The sequence below is a fragment of the Ranitomeya variabilis genome, chromosome 4, assembly GCF_051348905.1.
Source record: "Ranitomeya variabilis isolate aRanVar5 chromosome 4, aRanVar5.hap1, whole genome shotgun sequence".
NCBI classification, from domain to species: Eukaryota; Metazoa; Chordata; class Amphibia; order Anura; family Dendrobatidae; genus Ranitomeya; species Ranitomeya variabilis.
The window spans coordinates 580,877,883-580,897,795 of NC_135235.1; positions in this window are offsets into that span (position 1 = coordinate 580,877,883).

Sequence of the window (19,913 nt, forward strand, 5' to 3'; positions counted from 1 at the left end):
TGCTCCGGGGGTCTCAGGGAAGCCCGCAGGGAGCCCCCTCCCTGCGCGATGCTTCCCTGTACCGCCGGCACACCGCGATCATGTTTGATCGTGGTGTGCCGGGGGTTAATGTGCCGGGGGCGGTCCGTAGATGTCAGCTGCGATAGTCAGCTGACACCCAGCCGCGATCGGCCGCGCTCCACCCGTGAGCGCCGCCGATCGCGCTGGACGTACTATCCCGTCGGTGGTCATACGGGCCCACCCCACCTCAACAGGATAGTACGTCCAATGTCAGAAAGGGGTTAATGTTGATGATTATGGCTTACAGCCAATGAAAACCCAAAAGTCATTATCTCAGTAAATTAAAATAATTAACAAGAAACACCTACAAAGGCTTCCCAAGCATTTGAAAAGGCCCCTTAGTCTGTTTTAGTAGGCTTCACAAACATGGGAAAGATGGTCCCAGAAGGCAGTCATTGGCACACTCCACAAGGAGGGTAAGCCACAAAGGGGTAATTGCTAAAGAAGCTGGGTTGTTCACAGAGTGCTGTATGCAAGCATGTTAATAGTAAGTTGAGTGGAAGGAAAAAGTGTGGGACAAAAAGGTGCAACAGCAACTGGGATAATCGCAGCCTTGAAAGGATTGTTAAGAAAAGGCCATTCAAAAATTTGGAGGCAATTCACAAGGAGTGGACTGCTGCTGGAGTCATTGCTTCAAGAGCCACCACACACAGATGTATCCAGGACATGGGCTGCAAGTGTCAGATTCCTTTTGTCAAACCACTCATGACCAATAGACAACGCCAGAAGCGTCTTACCTGGGCCAAGGAGAAAAGAACTGGGCTGTTGTTCAATGATCCAAGGTATTGCTTTCAGATGAAAGTAAATTTTGCATTTCATTTGAAAATGAAGGTCCCAGAGTCTGGAGGAAGAGTGGAGAGGCACACAATCCAAGCAGCTTGAGGTCTAGTGTGAAGTTTCCACAATCAGTGATCGTTTGGGGAGCCATCTGCTTGTGTCGGTCCACTGTGTTTTATCATAACCAAAGTCAGTGCCACCGTCTACCAGTAAATTTTAGAGCATGTCATGCTTCCCTCTGTCAACAAGCTTTTTGAAGATGGAAATTTCATTCTCCAGCAGGACTTGGCACCTGTCCACACTGCCAAAAGTACCAATACATGGTTTAATAACAACAGTATCACTGTGCTTGATTGGCCAGCAAACTCGCCTGACCTTAATCCCATAGAGAATCTATGGGGTATTGTGGTATTGTCAAGAGGAAGATGAGACACCAACCAGACCCAACAATGCAGATGAGCTGAAGGCTGCTATCAAAGCAAACCTGGGCTTCCATAACACCTCAGCAGTGCCACAGGCTGATCGCCTCCATGCCACAACACACTGATGCAGTAATTGATGCAAAAGGAGCCCTGACCAAGTACTGAGTGCAATTACTGAACATACATTTCATTAGGCCAACATATCAGATTTTAAAATCATTTTACATGCTGGTGATATAAAGTATTATAATTTAGTGAGATAATGACTTTTGGTTTTTCATTGGCTGTGAGCCATAATCATCAACAATAACAGAAATAAACACTTGAAATAGATCTCTCTGTTTGTAATTACTCTATATATGAGTTTAACTTTTTGTATTGAAGAACTGAAATAAAATAACTTTTTGATGATATTCTAATTTTGGGAGAAGCACCTGTATGTGCTTCATTAACAACATTATTATTTACCCAGCCTGCGTGCTGGATGCAGATCATCTAGCTTGTGTGAGACAGTGACCCCTGTTATAGCTAGGGGCACTATATGTTCTCCTCAGAATACACATGGAGGCATATTGAGGCCATGGGAGTTCATGGCAGTCGCAGGAGTAACTGTGATAGACAGTGACCAGTGTCATTTTGAATGGCTGGTATGTGTTGCAGATGAGATTCTCTGCACTGTAAGCCAGTAATGTTGTTGTCCTGGGAACTGTACTCCAACAAGTGTTTGTGTAGTTGTAAATGGAGGCTTACAGGGTTAGTCGGAGAGCTGTGTGGGTCTGACTAACCACACATACCTCCCACCTATGGGGGTGGTTACAGGTACATAATGTGAACATGGTTTGGGTCACATGGTCTGTGTTCAGAGTGTATGGACCTGAATGGTGGGAGGGTGAAGTCCTGGATGGCCTCTGTTGGAATGTCCTGAGAGTAGGATTGGATTCCTGAAAAGCAAACGGAAAGGCCATGGACCTGAAGGCCTGTGTGTTGGGAGGTCGTGTGTGTGGACCGGATCCCTGAATAGCACACGGAGAGGCCGCGTACCTGAGTGGCCTGTGTTGGACGATCCTGGAAGAAGGATCGGATTCCTGAAAAGCACATGGTGAGGCCATGGTCCTGCAGAGCCTATGACGGCTACTGTGTTGGGGAAGCTACCGTCCTTCTGTGGGTCTGGAACTGTCGGGTGATCTAATGAGCAAGGCATGGTCCGGGACGGTGATCCCAGTTAGGCAGTTTCCCCGGTAGTAAGGACTGATGAGGAGTCAGCATGTGGAGCAGGAACTCCTGGAAGGTAACCCAGAGTATGGGGGACTGTGTGCACTGACGAGAGTCATTTAATGAACTGTGTGGTCTCCCACGGATCTGGACGAAGTGAGGACCGGCGTGTTTAGAGACTGCAACTTAATGTCGTGCTATGTGAGTAGAGAAATTGATACGGCGCACGGACACCCCCAGAAACTAGTCAGAGGAGGACTGGTGGGTGTAGTGTCTGAAAAGTGATTGAAGCCGTGTACTATGAACTGTACAGTACAGACCAAATGTTTGGACACACCTTCTCATTTAAAGATTTTTCTGTATTTTCATGACTATGAAAACTGTACATTCACACTGAAAGCATCTAAACTATGAATTAACACATGTGGAATTATATACTTAACAAAAAATGTGAAACAACTGAAAGTATGTCTTATATGCTAGGTTCTTCAAAGTAGCCACCTTTTGCCTTGATGACTGCTTTGCACACTCTTGGCATTCTCTTGATGAGCTTCAAGAGGTAATCACCGGGAATGGTTTTCACTTCACAGGTGTGCCCTGTCAGGTTTAATAAGTGGTATTTCTTGCCTTACAAATGGTGTTGGGACCATCAGTTGTGTTGTGCAGAAGTCTGGTGGATACATAGCTGATGGTCTTACTGAATAGACTTTTCAAAGTTTTCCCAATTTTTCGGACTGACTGACCTTCATTTCTTAAAGTAATGATGGCCATTTTGATGTAATGATGGCCTCGTTTTTCTTTACTTAGCTGCTTTTTTCTTGCCATTATACAAATTCAAACAGTCTATTCCGTAGGACTATCAGCTGTGTATCCATCAAGAGAATGCCAAGAGTGTGCAAAGCAGTCATCAAAGCAAAAGGTGGCTACTTTGAAGAACCTAGAATATAAGACATAATTTCAGTTGTTTCACACTTTTTTTGTTAAGTATATAATTCCACATGTGTTAATTCATAGTTTTGATGCCTTCAGTGTGAAAGTACGATTTTCATAGTCATGAAAATACAGAAAAATCTTTAAATGAGGTGTGTCCAAACTTTTGGTCTGTACTGTATGTGTGTGATGTGTAACATGGCGGTTTATGTGTAAATAAACCAAATAGACTGTTTTGTGAGAAAAACGTGCCCATATGCCTTAATCCCGTTGCTAAGTGAAAATTACATTAAAAAGGAGGCTGTATGGTCAATTGGAAACCTGATGAAGATCATACTAAACATAATTGAAGGAATGTTTCTCATCTAATCCTGTGTTGGTTCAGCTTTTTGCACTGGAGGCTGATGCCTCAGATGTTACAGCTGTGTTATCGTAACAGTGCTATTGAGTCGCCCCGAGGGCTATGGGTCACTCGGTACCGGGCCCTGAGATTCACAGGGGGATGTCACGGTGGCTGCGACCCAGTCTGTGGCCCAGGGCGCCCATGTAGAAGGGAAAGGTTTTTAAAGGGACAGAGTTTATGTTCGTGACGCCACCTGTGGCATTCGGTCAGGGTGACCGACGTTGCTTTAAGGGGTCCGCTGGGGTGATGTTATGGCAGCTAGATGGTATATCTTCTCCCAGAGGAAATATATTCCCAGGGCTCCCAGTGTGTGGATAGTGGTATGGCGAGAGGTGCAGAGAAGAACGAATACACAGTATTGCAGTCTCTTTACCTTATTTACTGTTGGTTTCAGCAGCCACAGTCCAGGGCACCAGACCACAGGGTAGGCAGAGAAGTCCGGGCAGTCCAGAGACAAGCAAGTTCCGTTGGGTAAGTCAGGTGGGAGCCTACCACTCTGCACTTTCTGTCTCTAAGTCCTTGCTGCCACTAAGTGTCTCAACAAGGTCTTTAATCGTTTTGCTGTCCTAGAATAGGTACCTGTATGGCAGGCAGCTCAGGCTGTGTGAACTGGGGTCTGTTCTCAGTGACTCCAGGCTCCTGGCTCATGGCCTCCTGGAGCTCTTTCCTCTGTGCTCCACTCCTGTCTGTCCTCGCACACAGACTCCTGCTACAAACTGAGCTCATTCCACCTTCAAACCAAGATCTTTTTTCAGGGAGCTTGGAGCTCCCCCTCCTGGCATGGAAGTGGAAGGTGTTGTATGTGTGTAAACCTACCAAAGGAAATCTCACTTGTCTCCAGATATAGCACTATCCTCCCCGTGAGGAAGACAGCACTACTGTGGTATCCAAACTCCTGGGGTGCCACATTTCCCCCCCCCCATTAAGTCCAGTACTCCTGGACTGGGAAAAGAGAATAAAAAAATACAAGTTAAATAATGCAAACAATTTTGACAAACATTTGAACAATAGTGAACTTTGGCTTCCCTTTATGGGAGGTAAGGACACTTGAACGTTGCAAAAACAAGTCTATAAAAGTTCATCTGGTATTGTTTTTGGTCAGATGAAACAAACAAAGGCTCTACCCAAGCCGCAAATGGGCAGAATCAGTGTGCACCATGAGGGTGCCAAACTATTTACAATGAAAGTTTTGGGGTAAGTATTGTCAATTACCTGAATGTCCATTTTAAACCTGTAACAAAGATAAGCAAGAAATTCAAACAAATAACAGTAATTATTGACCTTTCTAGTCCTTGTAACGAGCTGGGATTTGGCCCTTGGTGTTATGAGTAGACCTGCGCAGTACAGGGATTGCTAGTAACCTGACAGGATTCAGTGTTCTCGCTACCACTGGTGTAGTGCACTGTCTTATGGCTACACTTCTGGTGAGTCTACGTAGCACTGGTATACTGGACCTTCTGGGACTACGTCTACTTACTATAGGCATGGCAGATTCACCAATAGCAAAGGGTGGATTTTCTGGTTCCACTGCTGGGGTGACACTGGCTGCTTGAACCCGTTGGTGCAGAGTCTCTTCAGGTTCTGGAAGGTTCTGAGTCGCTTCTTCTTCTGTTTCCGGCTGGGGAAATGTTAAGACAGGTATCACTATGGGCTGATGTACTTGAGTCCAAGACTGGGGAAAATCTCCAAGAACAGTGCAAGTTTTCTTTCCCTCTGTTTCCATAGGTGAGATGTTCCTGGGTCTGATTCTCTGTTCCTCAATTTATCAGGGCATATCTTGAGATGGTCTCTGGATACTGCCGTCGAAGTTTCTCCTCCATCTTTACTGATAAGGCAGACTTTTGTGTTATCAAAATTTGAAGGCAGGATAGTATACGGTTCCGCTTCCCATTGGTCAAGTTTGTGTAATCTCCTTTTACGCTTGAACACTTGTTCACCTGGTGACAAGGGACTTGCAGGAGCATGTTGGTTAAAGTCTCTTTCTTGCTTTTGTCTGACTTGTGCTAAACTTCTCTCTACGCATTCTTGCACTTGACGGTACTTTTCTCTCAGTTTTCCAATCTGTATCTGGTGAGATATCTTCTGGGGTTAAGACTCCCATGTCTAGATTGACAGGTAGTTGACTGGACCTTCAACTCATTAAGTATGCTGGCGTACAGTTGGTGGAATTTACTAGGACATGGTTGTATAAGTATACCAAGTCTGGTAACTTTTCTGGCCATAAGTTCCTTTCATGTGAAGGCAATGTCTTCAGGAGATCAATCACTATCTGATTCATTTTCACACACATTCCATTTGTTTGTGGGTGACACGGAGTTGTTCTGATCTTTTTACATCCGTACAGGTGGCAGAATTCCTGGAATACCTCTGCTTCAAAGGCTGGACCTTGGTCAGTGAGCACCTTCTCAGGGTATCCATGGGGTCTACAGAAGTACTGTTTGAAGACTATAGTAATCCACAATAGTCAAAGCGTAGACATAGCCTGACCGGCATGGAGTTAGTTTCACATGGTCTAAGGCCCCCAATTCAAGTGGCTTTTTGGTGACTATAGGCTGTAGGGGAGCCCTTTGGCTGTCAAGGTCCTTTCTGCGCAGACTACATGGGCCACACTCACGGCACCTTTTTTCGATGGTTTTCCTCATGCCAGGTGTCATGATTCTCAATGGCGAGAGAACATAGCCCAGCATATATGAGAACTAGCTCTTGGAAGATGGAAACTATACTGACCATGAACTAAACCTGCCGCACAACTAGAAGTGGCCGGGTAGCATGCCTACGTTTTTTTATCCCTAGATGCCCAGCGCCAGCCGGAGAACTACCTAATCCTAGCAGAGGAAAAGACAGTCCTGGCTCACCTCTAGAGAAATTTTCCCAAAAGGCAGACAGAGGCCCCCACATATATTGGCGGTGATTTTAGATGAAATGACAAACGTAGTATGAAAATAGGTTTAGCAAAAATCGAGGTCCGCTTACTAGATAGCAAGAAGACAGAAAGGGCACTTTCATGGTCAGCAGAAAACCCTATCAAAACACCATCCAGAAATTACTTTAAGACTCTAGCATTAACTCATAACACCAGAGTGGCAATTTCCGCTCACAAGAGCTTTCCAGACACAGTAACGAAACAGCAGCTGTGAACAGGAACAAAATGCAAAAACACACAAGGACAAAAGTCCAACTTAGCTGGGAGTTGTCTAGTAGCATGCACAGAAAGGCTTCTGATTACATTGTTGACCGGCATGAAACTGACAGAGGAGCAAGGTTATATAGCGACTCCCACATCCTGATAGGAGCAGGTGAACAGAGGGGATGATGCACACAAGTACAATTCCACAAGTGGCCACCGGGGGAGCCCAGAATCCAATTTCACAACAGTACCCCCCCCTCAAGGAGGGGGCACCGAACCCTCACCAGAACCACCAGGGCGATCAGGATGAGCCCTATGAAAGGCACGGACAAGATCGGAGGCATGAACATCAGAGGCAGTGACCCAAGAATTATCCTCCTGACCGTATCCCTTCCATTTGACCAGATACTGGAGTTTCCGTCTGGAAACACGAGAGTCCAAGATCTTTTCCACAACGTACTCCAACTCACCCTCAACCAACACCGGAGCAGGAGGCTCAACGGAAGGCACAGCCGGTACCTCATACCTGCGCAACAATGACCGATGAAAAACATTATGAATCGAAAAGGATGCAGGGAGGTCCAAACGGAAGGACACAGGGTTAAGAATCTCCAATATCTTGTACGGGCCGATGAACCGAGGCTTAAACTTAGGAGAAGAAACCCTCATAGGGACAAAACGAGAAGACAACCACACCAAGTCCCCAACACAAAGCCGAGGACCAACACGACGACGGCGGTTGGCAAAAAGCTGAGTCTTCTCCTGGGACAACTTCAAATTGTCCACCACCTGCCCCCAAATCTGATGCAACCTCTCCACCACAGCATCCACTCCAGGACAATCCGAAGATTCCACTTGACCGGAGGAAAATCGAGGATGAAACCCCGAATTACAGAAAAACGGGGACACCAAGGTGGCAGAGCTGGCCCGATTATTGAGGGCGAACTCCGCCAAAGGCAAAAAAGCAACCCAATCATCCTGATCCGCAGACACAAAACACCTCAAATATGTCTCCAAGGTCTGATTAGTCCGCTCGGTCTGGCCATTAGTCTGAGGATGGAAAGCAGACGAAAAAGACAAATCTATGCCCATCCTAGCACAGAATGCCCGCCAAAATCTAGACACGAATTGGGTCCCTCTGTCAGAAACGATATTCTCCGGAATACCATGCAAACGAACAACATTTTGAAAAAACAGAGGAACCAACTCGGAAGAAGAAGGCAACTTAGGCAAGGGAACCAGATGGACCATCTTAGAGAAACGGTCACACACCACCCAGATGACAGACATCTTATGAGAAACAGGCAGATCCGAAATAAAATCCATCGAGATGTGCGTCCAAGGCCTCTTCGGGATAGGCAAGGGTAACAACAATCCACTAGCCCGAGAACAACAAGGCTTGGCCCGAGCACAAACGTCACAAGACTGCACAAAGCCTCGCACATCTCGTGACAGGGAAGGCCACCAGAAGGACCTTGCCACCAAATCCCTGGTACCAAAGATTCCAGGATGACCTGCCAACGCAGAAGAATGAACCTCAGAGATGACTCTACTGGTCCAATCATCAGGAACAAACAGTCTACCAGGTGGGCAACGATCAGGTCTATCCGCCTGAAACTCCTGCAAGGCCCGCCGCAGGTCTGGAGAAACGGCAGACAATATCACTCCATCTTTAAGGATACCTGTGGGCTCAGAATTACCAGGGGAGTCAGGCTCAAAACTCCTAGAAAGGGCATCCGCCTTAACATTCTTAGAACCCGGTAGGTAAGACACCACAAAATTAAACCGAGAGAAAAACAACGACCAGCGCGCCTGTCTAGGATTCAGGCGCCTGGCAGACTCAAGGTAAATTAAATTTTTGTGGTCAGTCAATACCACCACCTGATGTCTGGCCCCCTCAAGCCAGTGACGCCACTCCTCAAAAGCCCACTTCATGGCCAAAAGCTCCCGATTCCCAATATCATAATTCCGCTCGGCGGGCGAAAATTTACGGGAAAAAAAAGCACAAGGTCTCATCACGGAGCAGTCGGAACTTCTCTGCGACAACACCGCCCCAGCTCCGATTTCAGAAGCGTCGACCTCAACCTGAAAAGGAAGAGCAACATCAGGCTGACGCAACACTGGGGCGGAAGAAAAGCGGCGCTTGAGCTCCCGAAAGGCCTCCACAGCATCAGGGGACCAATCAGCAACATCAGCACCCTTCTTAGTCAAATCAGTCAATGGTTTTACAACATCAGAAAAACCAGCAATAAATCGACGATAAAAGTTAGCAAAGCCCAAAAATTTCTGAAGACTCTTAAGAGAAGAGGGTTGCGTCCAATCACCAATAGCCTGAACCTTGACAGGATCCATCTCGATGGAAGAGGGGGAAAAAATGTATCCCAAGAAGGAAATCTTTTGAACCCCAAAAACACACTTAGAACCCTTCACACACAAGGAATTAGACCGCAAAACCTGAAAAACCCTCCTGACCTGCTGGACATGAGAGTCCCAGTCATCCGAAAAAATCAGAATATCATCCAGATACACAATCATAAATTTGTCCAAATAATCGCGGAAAATGTCATGCATAAAGGACTGGAAGACTGAAGGGGCATTTGAAAGACCAAAAGGCATCACCAAATACTCAAAATGGCCCTCGGGCGTATTAAATGCGGTTTTCCACTCATCCCCCTGCTTGATTCGCACCAAATTATACGCCCCACGGAGATCAATCTTAGAGAACCACTTGGCCCCCTTTATACGAGCAAACAAATCAGTAAGCAGTGGTAACGGATATTGATATTTAACCGTGATTTTATTCAAAAGTCGATAATCAATACACGGCCTCAAAGAGCCGTCTTTCTTAGACACAAAGAAAAAACCGGCTCCTAAGGGAGATGACGAAGGACGAATATGTCCCTTTTCCAAGGACTCCTTTATATATTCTCGCATAGCCGCGTGTTCAGGCACAGACAGATTAAATAAACGACCCTTAGGGTATTTACTACCCGGGATCAAGTCTATGGCACAATCGCACTCCCGGTGCGGAGGTAGTGAACCAACCTTGGGTTCTTCAAAAACGTCACGAAAGTCAGACAAGAATTCAGGAATCTCAGAGGGAATAGATGATGAAATGGAAACCAAAGGTACGTCCCCATGAGTTCCTTTACATCCCCAGCTTAACACAGACATAGCTCTCCAGTCGAGGACTGGGTTATGAGATTGCAGCCATGGCAATCCCAGCACCAAAACATCATGTAGATTATACAGCACCAGAAAGCGAATAACCTCCTGGTGATCCGGATTAACACGCATAGTCACTTGTGTCCAGTATTGTGGTTTATTACTAGCCAATGGGGTGGAGTCAATCCCTTTCAGAGGTATCGGAGCCTCCAATGGCTCCAAATCATACCCACAGCGTTTGGCAAAGGACCAATCCATAAGACTCAAAGCAGCGCCAGAGTCGACATAGGCGTCCGCGGTAATAGATGACAAAGAACAAATCAGGGTCACAGATAGAATAAAATTAGACTGTAAAGTGCTAATTGAAACAGACTTGTCAGGCTTCTTAGTACGCTTAAAGCATGCTGATATAACATGAGTTGAATCACCACAATAGAAGCACAACCCATTTTTTCGTCTAAAATTCTGCCGCTCGCTTCTGGACAGAATTCTATCACATTGCATATTTTCTGGCGTTTTCTCAGTAGACACCGCCAAATGGTGCACAGGTTTGCGCTCCCGCAGACGCCTATCGATCTGAATAGCCATCGTCATGGACTCATTCAGACTCGCAGGCACAGGGAACCCCACCATAACATCCTTAATGGCATCAGAGAGACCTTCTCTGAAAATCGCCGCCAGGGCGCACTCATTCCACTGAGTAAGCACAGACCATTTGCGGAATTTTTGGCAGTATATTTCAGCTTCATCTTGCCCCTGAGACAAGGACATCAAGGCCTTTTCCGCCTGAAGCTCTAAATGAGGTTCCTCATAAAGCAACCCCAAGGCCAGAAAAAACGCATCCACATTGAGCAACGCAGGATCCCCTGGTGCCAATGCAAAAGCCCAGTCTTGAGGGTCACCCCGGAGCAAGGAAATTACAATCCTGACCTGCTGTGCAGGGTCTCCGGCAGAGCGAGACTTCAGGGACAAAAACAATTTGCAATTATTTTTAAAATTTTGAAAGTGAGATCTATTCCCCGAGAAGAATTCAGGCAAAGGAATTCTAGGCTCAGACATAGGTGCATGAACAACAAAATCTTGCAAATTTTGTACCTTTGTGGCGAGATTATTCAAACCTGTAGCTACACTCTGAAGATCCATTTGAAACAGGTGAACACAGAGCCATTCAAGGATAAGAAGGAGAGAAAGAGAGGAAGGCTGCAGTATAGGCAGACTAGCAAGTGATTCAATTAAGAGCACACTCAGAACTAGAGGAAAAAAAAAAAAAAAATTGTAGCAGACTTCTTTTTTCTCTCCTTTCTCAGCCAGTAATTTAACCCTTTTTTTTTGGCCGGTCAAACTGTCATGATTCTCAATGGCGAGAGAACATAGCCCAGCATATATGAGAACTAGCTCTTGGAAGATGGAAACTATACTGACCATGAACTAAACCTGCCGCACAACTAGAAGTGGCCGGGTAGCATGCCTACGTTTTTTTATCCCTAGATGCCCAGCGCCAGCCGGAGAACTACCTAATCCTAGCAGAGGAAAAGACAGTCCTGGCTCACCTCTAGAGAAATTTTCCCAAAAGGCAGACAGAGGCCCCCACATATATTGGCGGTGATTTTAGATGAAATGACAAACGTAGTATGAAAATAGGTTTAGCAAAAATCGAGGTCCGCTTACTAGATAGCAAGAAGACAGAAAGGGCACTTTCATGGTCAGCAGAAAACCCTATCAAAACACCATCCAGAAATTACTTTAAGACTCTAGCATTAACTCATAACACCAGAGTGGCAATTTCCGCTCACAAGAGCTTTCCAGACACAGTAACGAAACAGCAGCTGTGAACAGGAACAAAATGCAAAAACACACAAGGACAAAAGTCCAACTTAGCTGGGAGTTGTCTAGTAGCAGGAACATGCACAGAAAGGCTTCTGATTACATTGTTGACCGGCATGAAACTGACAGAGGAGCAAGGTTATATAGCGACTCCCACATCCTGATAGGAGCAGGTGAACAGAGGGGATGATGCACACAAGTACAATTCCACAAGTGGCCACCGGGGGAGCCCAGAATCCAATTTCACAACAGCCAGGCCAGTAGAATCTTCCACGTAACAGGATCTCCAATTTCTTCTATCCAAAGTGTCCTGCTCCATCGTGGTACGCTTCTAGAACCATGGGCGCATCTCGTCTTGGGACCACTATCTGCCAGACTAGCTCATGTGTGCGTGGATCAATGTTTCTTCTGCACAGTTTACCATCGTAGATGAATAGTTTGCCTTTTTCCTTCCAGAGTCACTCTGTTTCTTGTGGATCATCTAGACCAGGTTGCGAGACTGCCTGTGTCAGCAGTTCTTTCACCAGACGGATTGCGGGGTCGCTATCCTGCATTTCCGCCCATCCATGGTGGGGCAACGAATTCAGCGTGGTTCTGCGTTTCTTTTTCTGCCTGTTTCTCACGTAATGAGTACTGAGTCGCTCCGGGGCGATGGAAGGCTGGCAGCTCTACTTCTTCAAGTTCTTCTGGATCCTCTTCCCCGTATGGTAGGTTGGGCATTCTGGACAACGCATCTGCATTGGCATTATTGCGCCCTCCACGGTATTTGATGGTGAAGTCGTAATTGGACAACCGAGCCATCCATCGCTGCTCCAAAGCCCCAAGTTTTGCAGTCTCTAAGTGGGTCAGCGGGCTGTTATCCGTGTAGACTGTAAATTTTGCAGAGGCTAGATAATGTTTGAATCTCTCTGTCACTGCCCAGACAATGGCGAGGAATTCCAGCTTAAAGGAGCCTTAATTTTCAGGGTTCCTTTCTGTGGGGCGCAGCTTCTTGCTGGTATACGCGATTACTCTCTCTTTGCCTTTTTGTACTTGGGACAGTACTGCTCCCAATCCCACATTGCTGGCATCCGTGTACAGCACAAACGGTTGGTCCTATTCTGGGTAGGCCAGTACTTCTTTTGCCTTGAGAGCCAACTTCAATCGAGTGAAGGATGTCTCCAGCCCATCGTCCCAGTCAAATGGGGTATTCTTACCCTTGGTTTTATTGGATTGGCCCACTAACGGGTCTTGCAGTGGTGCGGCTATCTTAGTGAAGTCTTTCACAAATCTTCGGTAATAGCCTGCCAACCCGAGGAACTGTCGGACTTCATGGAGGTTACTGGGTTTTGGCCAGTTCTTGATGACGGTGACCTTGTCTGGATCTGGGGCCACTCCTTCTGAGCTCACCACATGGCCCAGTTATTGCACTTTGGATTTCAACAGATGACATTTCGAGGGTTTTACCTTCAAGCCAAAGTTGGACAGAGTTTCAAACACCTTGGCCAGGTGCTTCAGATGATCCTCATACGTCTTTGAGAAGACAATTACGTCATCAGGGTACAACAAGAGTTTCGAAGTTCTTGTGTCCGAGACAGCATTCCATCATCCTCTGAAACGTTCCTGGGGCGTTGCACAGGCCAAACAGAATATAACTGAACTCAGAGAGACAGCAGACTACACAGTGGTAAAGCAGGGAGAGGTAAGTATTGCAAGTGGTAGAGCACTGTTCGAGCTGGGGGAACACTCTCGTGGGCGGCGGTACTGGCACAGGGCCCCTCATTTTACGACGGTGTGTCTGACGTTGGTTGTGCACCACCACTGTCAGAGACACTTCATTGTACTATGAGGGACCCTGTGTCAGTGCCGTCGCTCAAGAGTGGGCCCACCCACCAGTCCAGGCAAACGGTACTCGCACAGGTGCTTGCGCCAGGTGGTGACCACGGCCCTGTGGGGGGAGTCAGCCCACTTAAGGAGGTATAAAAATGGCCTATGGTGGACATTCAGCAGCTGCAAGTGGAGGAATTGGAGAAGTCAGTAAGAGGAGGCCAAAAGCAAGACATTTTTCAGGCAAGCTACGTGTCAGCAGGGGAAGGTGGGGCAAAATAATTTGAAATCTATGATTGGTTCATTTTAATGAAGGTTAGATCATCAACATTTTGGGTAGCCAGACGTGTCCTTTTTCGGTCAGTATTGAACCAGCAGCACTGAAGAGTGAAGACTCTTTCTGATAGCACACTAGCAGCAGGGCAAGCGAGCTCCTGTAATGCATATTCTGCCAATTCAGGCCAGGTGTCTATTTTAGATGCCCAGTAATCAAAGGGGAATGACCTGTGAGGGAGAACATCGATAAGGGAGGAAAAGTAGTTTGTAACCATACTGGACAAATGCTGTCTCCTGTCACTTTGAATCGATGCAGCAGTACCTGTCGTGTCAGCGGTCATTGCGAAATCACTCCACAACCTGGTCATAAAACCCCTCTGTCCAACGCCACTTCGGATTTGTGCACCTTTAATACCTCTGCCATGTTGCCCCCTACGGCTCGTGTGAGAACCATCACCGCTGCTGTGTGCTGGGAATGCCTGAACCAAACGGTCTACAAGAGTTGCTTGTTTGGTAGCCAATATTTGCTCATGGTTCTCATGTGGCATAATATTTTGTAATTTTCCTTTATATCGTGGATCCAGGAGGCAGGCCAACCAGTAATCGTCATCGGTCATCATTTTGATAATGCGGGGGTCCCTTTTTAGGATAGGCAAGGCATACTCAGCAATGTGGGCCAAAGTTCCAGGTGTCAATTCACTGCTTGTGCTGGGTTGAGGAGCACTTTCTTGCAAATAAACATCACTTGTGTCCGGCAAAAACCCTGTACCTGACCTTGCAACACCACCAGTTTCTATTGCCCCCTGAGAAGCATCCTCCTCCCATAAATATTCATCCCCATCATCCTCCTCCTCCTCTTCATTTCCAACACAGCCTGCTGATGCTTACCACTAGCTGTTCCATAATGAGACACCTCGTGTGCAACACTGGCAGCTGTGGATGGAGTGGTCGTGCGACTGCGCTCTGTGGACGAGCTTTCGCTTCTGGAGGAGCAGGAGGAGGAGGGGTGGCGAACGCCTACAGCCAACTGTTTCCTAGACCGTGGACTAGGCAGAACTGTCCCACTATGGCTGTCTCCTGTGGACCCTGCATCCACCACATTAACCCAGTGCGCCGTGATGGACACGTAACGTCCCTGGCCATGCCTACTGGTCCATGCATCTGTTGTGAGGTGCACCTTTCCACTGACTGATTGCCTCATTGCATGGACAATGCGGTCTTTGACATGCTGGTGGAGGGCTGGGATGGCTTTTCTCGCAAAGAAGTGCTGACTGGGTAGGTTATAGCGTGGTACTGCATAGGCCATCAGGTCTTTGAAAGCTTCGCTTTGAACTAACCGGTAGGGCATCATCTCTAACAAGATTAGAATAGCAATGTGGGCGTTCAAACCCTGTGTACGCGGATGAGAGGATGAGTACTTTCTTTTACTAATGAGTCTCTTAAAGGGTGAGCTGGACTGGAGAGCTGCATATGGTAAAACTAGCGGTGGTGGTGGTGGACATGGCGGATTGAGAGGGTTGGTGATGGTATTCTTGATGTTGGCCTACATACAGTGTTTCCTACCAATAACCTTGTGATTCCCTGACTGCTTTGGCCTTGCGACAATACCTCCACATTTGCTGCTGGTGGTGTCTTAACCGGTGGGCTTACAGTGAGGGAAGCAATGTAGCGTTGCTGACTACCTTCATTCTGAGCAGGTGCACCAACGGAACGGGACGTTTGGTAGTTAGTCCAGGCTTGCAAGTGTATGCTGGTTAAATGTCTAAGCATGCACGTTGTATTTAAATTTTTAAGATTCTTCCCTCTGCTAAAGGTCTTTGAGCATTTCTTACAGATAACTTTTGACTGATCATGGTTAAAAAATTGTCACACTACACTCTTCCTACTATGGAATACCTTTTCAGGCATTGCATGCTGTGCTACTTTCACCGGATGGCCACGCTGTCCTAAAACTGTTTTTGTTTTTGACAAACATTTTTGGCCTGATACGGGCCTGCCAGATGACAGCTGTAGCGATGTAGATGGCTGCTGCGGATCATCCTCCTCCACTTCTGAGCTACTGGCAGCGGCACCCTCTTCCCCCAATGGCTGCCAATCTGGGTCAACAACTGGGTCATCTGTCACCTCCTCTTCAATGTCATGTGCACCTTCCTCTGTGTCACCGTGTAAGGTGCTATAGCGTTCGGGACGGGGCACCATAGTCTCATCACGGTCAGATTCTGGCTCAGTACACTGCGAGGGCAATGTAGCGATCTGAGTCGATGGAACATCATAATAATCTAGCTGTGGCTGTGCATCAGTGCACTCCATGTCCGATTCATCTCGTAATGGGCAGTTAACAATTTCCCTTTCTAACCCAGGCATGGTATGTGTAAAGAGCTCCATGGAGTAACCTGTAGTGTCGCCTGACGCATCCTTCACTTTTGGTTTGGGTGAAGGACACAAAGAAATGTCTTGTTCCTGACCAGGAGCATCCACTGACGACTCGCTGCTTTTATATTTGGAACTTTCAGAAGAGGAGGCGAAAGAGCTAGAGGCTGAGTCAGCAAGAAAAGCCAAAACTTTTTCCTGCTGCTCCTGCTTTAAAAGCTGTTTTCCTACTCCCAGATAAGGGAGCCTTCAATGCTTTGTGTAGCCAGACGATGACGCTGGCTCAACACCTCCAGCCTTAGGTGCTATTGTGCTTTTGTCACTACCACCAGATGCACCACCACCATCAGTACCAGCTGGCAAACACCGCCCACGGGCTCTTCCACCAGACTTCCTCATTTTTTGGAAATTCTAACCAAAATAACAACCGCTATATGGTACTGTAAAACAAGGTAGAAGGTGTATATAAACTTGTTGAGAATTTAAATCTCCCCTTTTTTGGGGGAGACTGAACCAAAACTCAGGCCCTGTGCATAAAACAACACAATGTAAGTGGCAGAAAATGGCTGGAAGATATATGAAAAAATACAAGGACTGTAGTACAATTTCAATCTCCCTACAATGATCTCAGGACAAGTATGGCAGCAATAAAAAGGACTGCTGCACACAAAAGTGTGGACAAATAAACAAGTTAACTGTGCAGAAAGGAGTAACAGGATTTTTGCTTTTAAAAAAGCAGTTGGTTTGCACAGCAGCGTGCAAACAGCAATGCAGCTATCAGGGAGCCTTATAAGGCAGCCTAATTAGCTACAGAGCTGATGCACAAAAATACAGTATATCCTCCACTGTCCCTGCAAAAAAAAAGGTGGTGTTGGACAGTGGAAATCGCTACAGCACAAGCAGTTTGGGGGTTAATCTTCGCTCCCTAACTATATCGCTTCTTCTGATGAAGCTGCAGCAACCTCTCCCTATGCTAAGATCGGCAGAAGTAAGATGGCGGTCGGCGTGCACGCCCCTTTATAGCCCCTGTGACGCCGCAGAAAGCAAGCCAATCACTGTCATACCCTTCTCTAAGATGGTGGGGACCGAGACCTATGTCATCACGCTGTCCACACTCTGCGTCCTCCTTCATTGGCTGAAAAATGGCGGTGAAAGCATCATATGAAACTCGACTTTTGTGCACAGATCGGAGACCTCATGGCCGATCCCACACTAGGATCGGGTCGGGTTTCATGAAACCCGACTTTGCTGAAAGTCGGCGATTTTTGAATTTGTCAGATCCGTTGCGCTCAACCCTAGTGAAGTCTGTATTCTCCTTGTCCGCCTCTGCTATGGGAAATTGTCAGTACCCACTGGTGAGATACAAGGTAGAGAAGTAGTTAGCAGATTTTAAAGCAGCTAAGGACTCTTCTATTCTGGGCAATGGGTATGCATCCTTGTGTGTAATGCAGTTTATCTGCCTATAATCTACACACATCCTCATGGTGCCGTCTTTCTTTCTGACAAGGACTAATGGAGCTGCCCAGGGGCTACAACTATCTCTGATTACCCCAGCCTCATTCATCTCTCGCAACATACTTTTGGCACACTGATAATGAGCTGCAGGTACAGGCCGGTACCTCTCCTTGATGGGTGGATGACTACCCGTGGGGATGTGATGTTGTACCCCTTTTACCTGCCCAAAATCTAGGGGGTGTTCGTTAGGGGTCGAGTTCCCGCTTCTGCACAGGGGGAATCTCGGGCCGTTTCTGCTGCGGTCTCCCATTCTTCTTCTGCCGCAGTGGAGCCTGCTCAGCGGAGACGTCGGCCCCAGTGTCTTGCTCGGTCTCAATCTGTGCTGAGGGTTGCTGCGGCTTTCCCAGCTTCTGCCATTAAAGCCAGCGCTGGGCAGCGACGAGCTGACGCTTTTGGGACTAAGTCCTGCTTTTTCCCTTCTGAGCATGCTCAGGGTGAGATCTCCCGTTGGAGATCGAGGGTCACATGCTCAGATACTGCAGCGGATTCCATTGGTCCTCCAGGAAGGTCCTGAAGGTGCTGAACTTCTGTGGCAGCTTCCTATTGGTCCTTTTTGGAAGGTCCTGTTCATGCTGCAGCTATATAAGGTTCGCATGACCGCACGGCCATGCGCTAGTGTACAATTGTATACGTGTGTTTGTTGATGAGTGCAAGTCGTTCCTTAAATATCCCATCCCTATTGTATGACTGCTCGCGTAAGGTGTATGGCTGCTATCTAGCGCCCGACTAAACTCACGTGTTACACGCGAAACAGCGTCCATTGCTGTGATCGCCAGTGCGGCGCCATGCGCCAGTAGAGCGCTTCCTAACCCACGTCTGGGTGTTTAGTGGTGTCTGCCAATACGGCACAGCTCGCACTCTTGTGCTTCAAGCTATTATTACTTGTTACCTCTTACATCCAGTAGCGGTGTCAAGCTCAAGTAGTCCGTGGCCCTGTGACGTAACAGGGTTCGCGTCCACCGCCATATAGCGCTGCCATTTACTAGCAGCAGGTTCTCACCTGCACGGTGGACCCAGGACTGCGAACGCACCTATATTATTTCACCCTTTACTTGGTGCGCTCCGCCAGTCCTAACAGAACACTAGCGCCAGGGTCTGGCTAGTAAATGGTGGATGATCAGCGTCTACAGCGGTACATCCAGCAGCTGGAGGGAAGGTTGGCGGCTCTAGAGCGTACAACCTCAGCTGTGGATGTCACTGCTGTCGCTGTTCAGGCTGCAAGTGTAGCTGCAGCCAGTTTGTCCGCTGCCACCCCTGCTCCGACTATATCCCGTCTCCCGCTTCCAGACAAGTTTGCTGGTAACAGTAAGCAATGTCGCGGATTCGTGAGCCAGTGCTCAATACACCTCGAGCTCCTTACAGCACGTTTTCCTACGGAATGGGCGAAAGTGGGATTTATTCTCTCTCTCTTGTCGGGCAGGGCATTGGAGTGGGCAACGCCGCTTTGGGAGCGTGATGATCATGTGGTACAGAGTGCTCCTCTCTTTCAGGATGCACTGAAGCAGGTCTTTTTGGGACCTCGTGTCACCCACGATACCGCGCTCCAGTTGTTGACAATTACTCAGGGTTCGTCCATGGTCAGCCAGTTTGCCGTCCAATTCCGGACTCTAGCCTCAGAGTTAGAATGGCCGGATAAAGTTCTTATTCCGGTGTTCTGGAAAGGACTGGCAGACCATGTGAGGGACGCCTTGGCCACCAGGGAGATTCCCACCACACTGGAGGAGCTCATTTCTATATCTACCCGCATCGACCTCCGTTTTAACGAGCGAAGGTTAGAGCGAACCCAGTGTAGGCAGAGGTGTCGGCTGGCTCCCACCTTCGCCAGACCTCTAGAATCTCCTGTTCTGGCGTCCGACTCCCATGAGGCCATGGAGGTTTCTCGAGCGGGATCTAAGTCTCAGACCGCTCGAGTACCCGTGGTTTGTAAAAATTGCCACCAACTAGGACATTACGCTAATAAATGTCCACGGCGGTCGGGAAACGATCGCGTCTAGTAACCATTGGGGGAGGTTCACTAGACACAGCG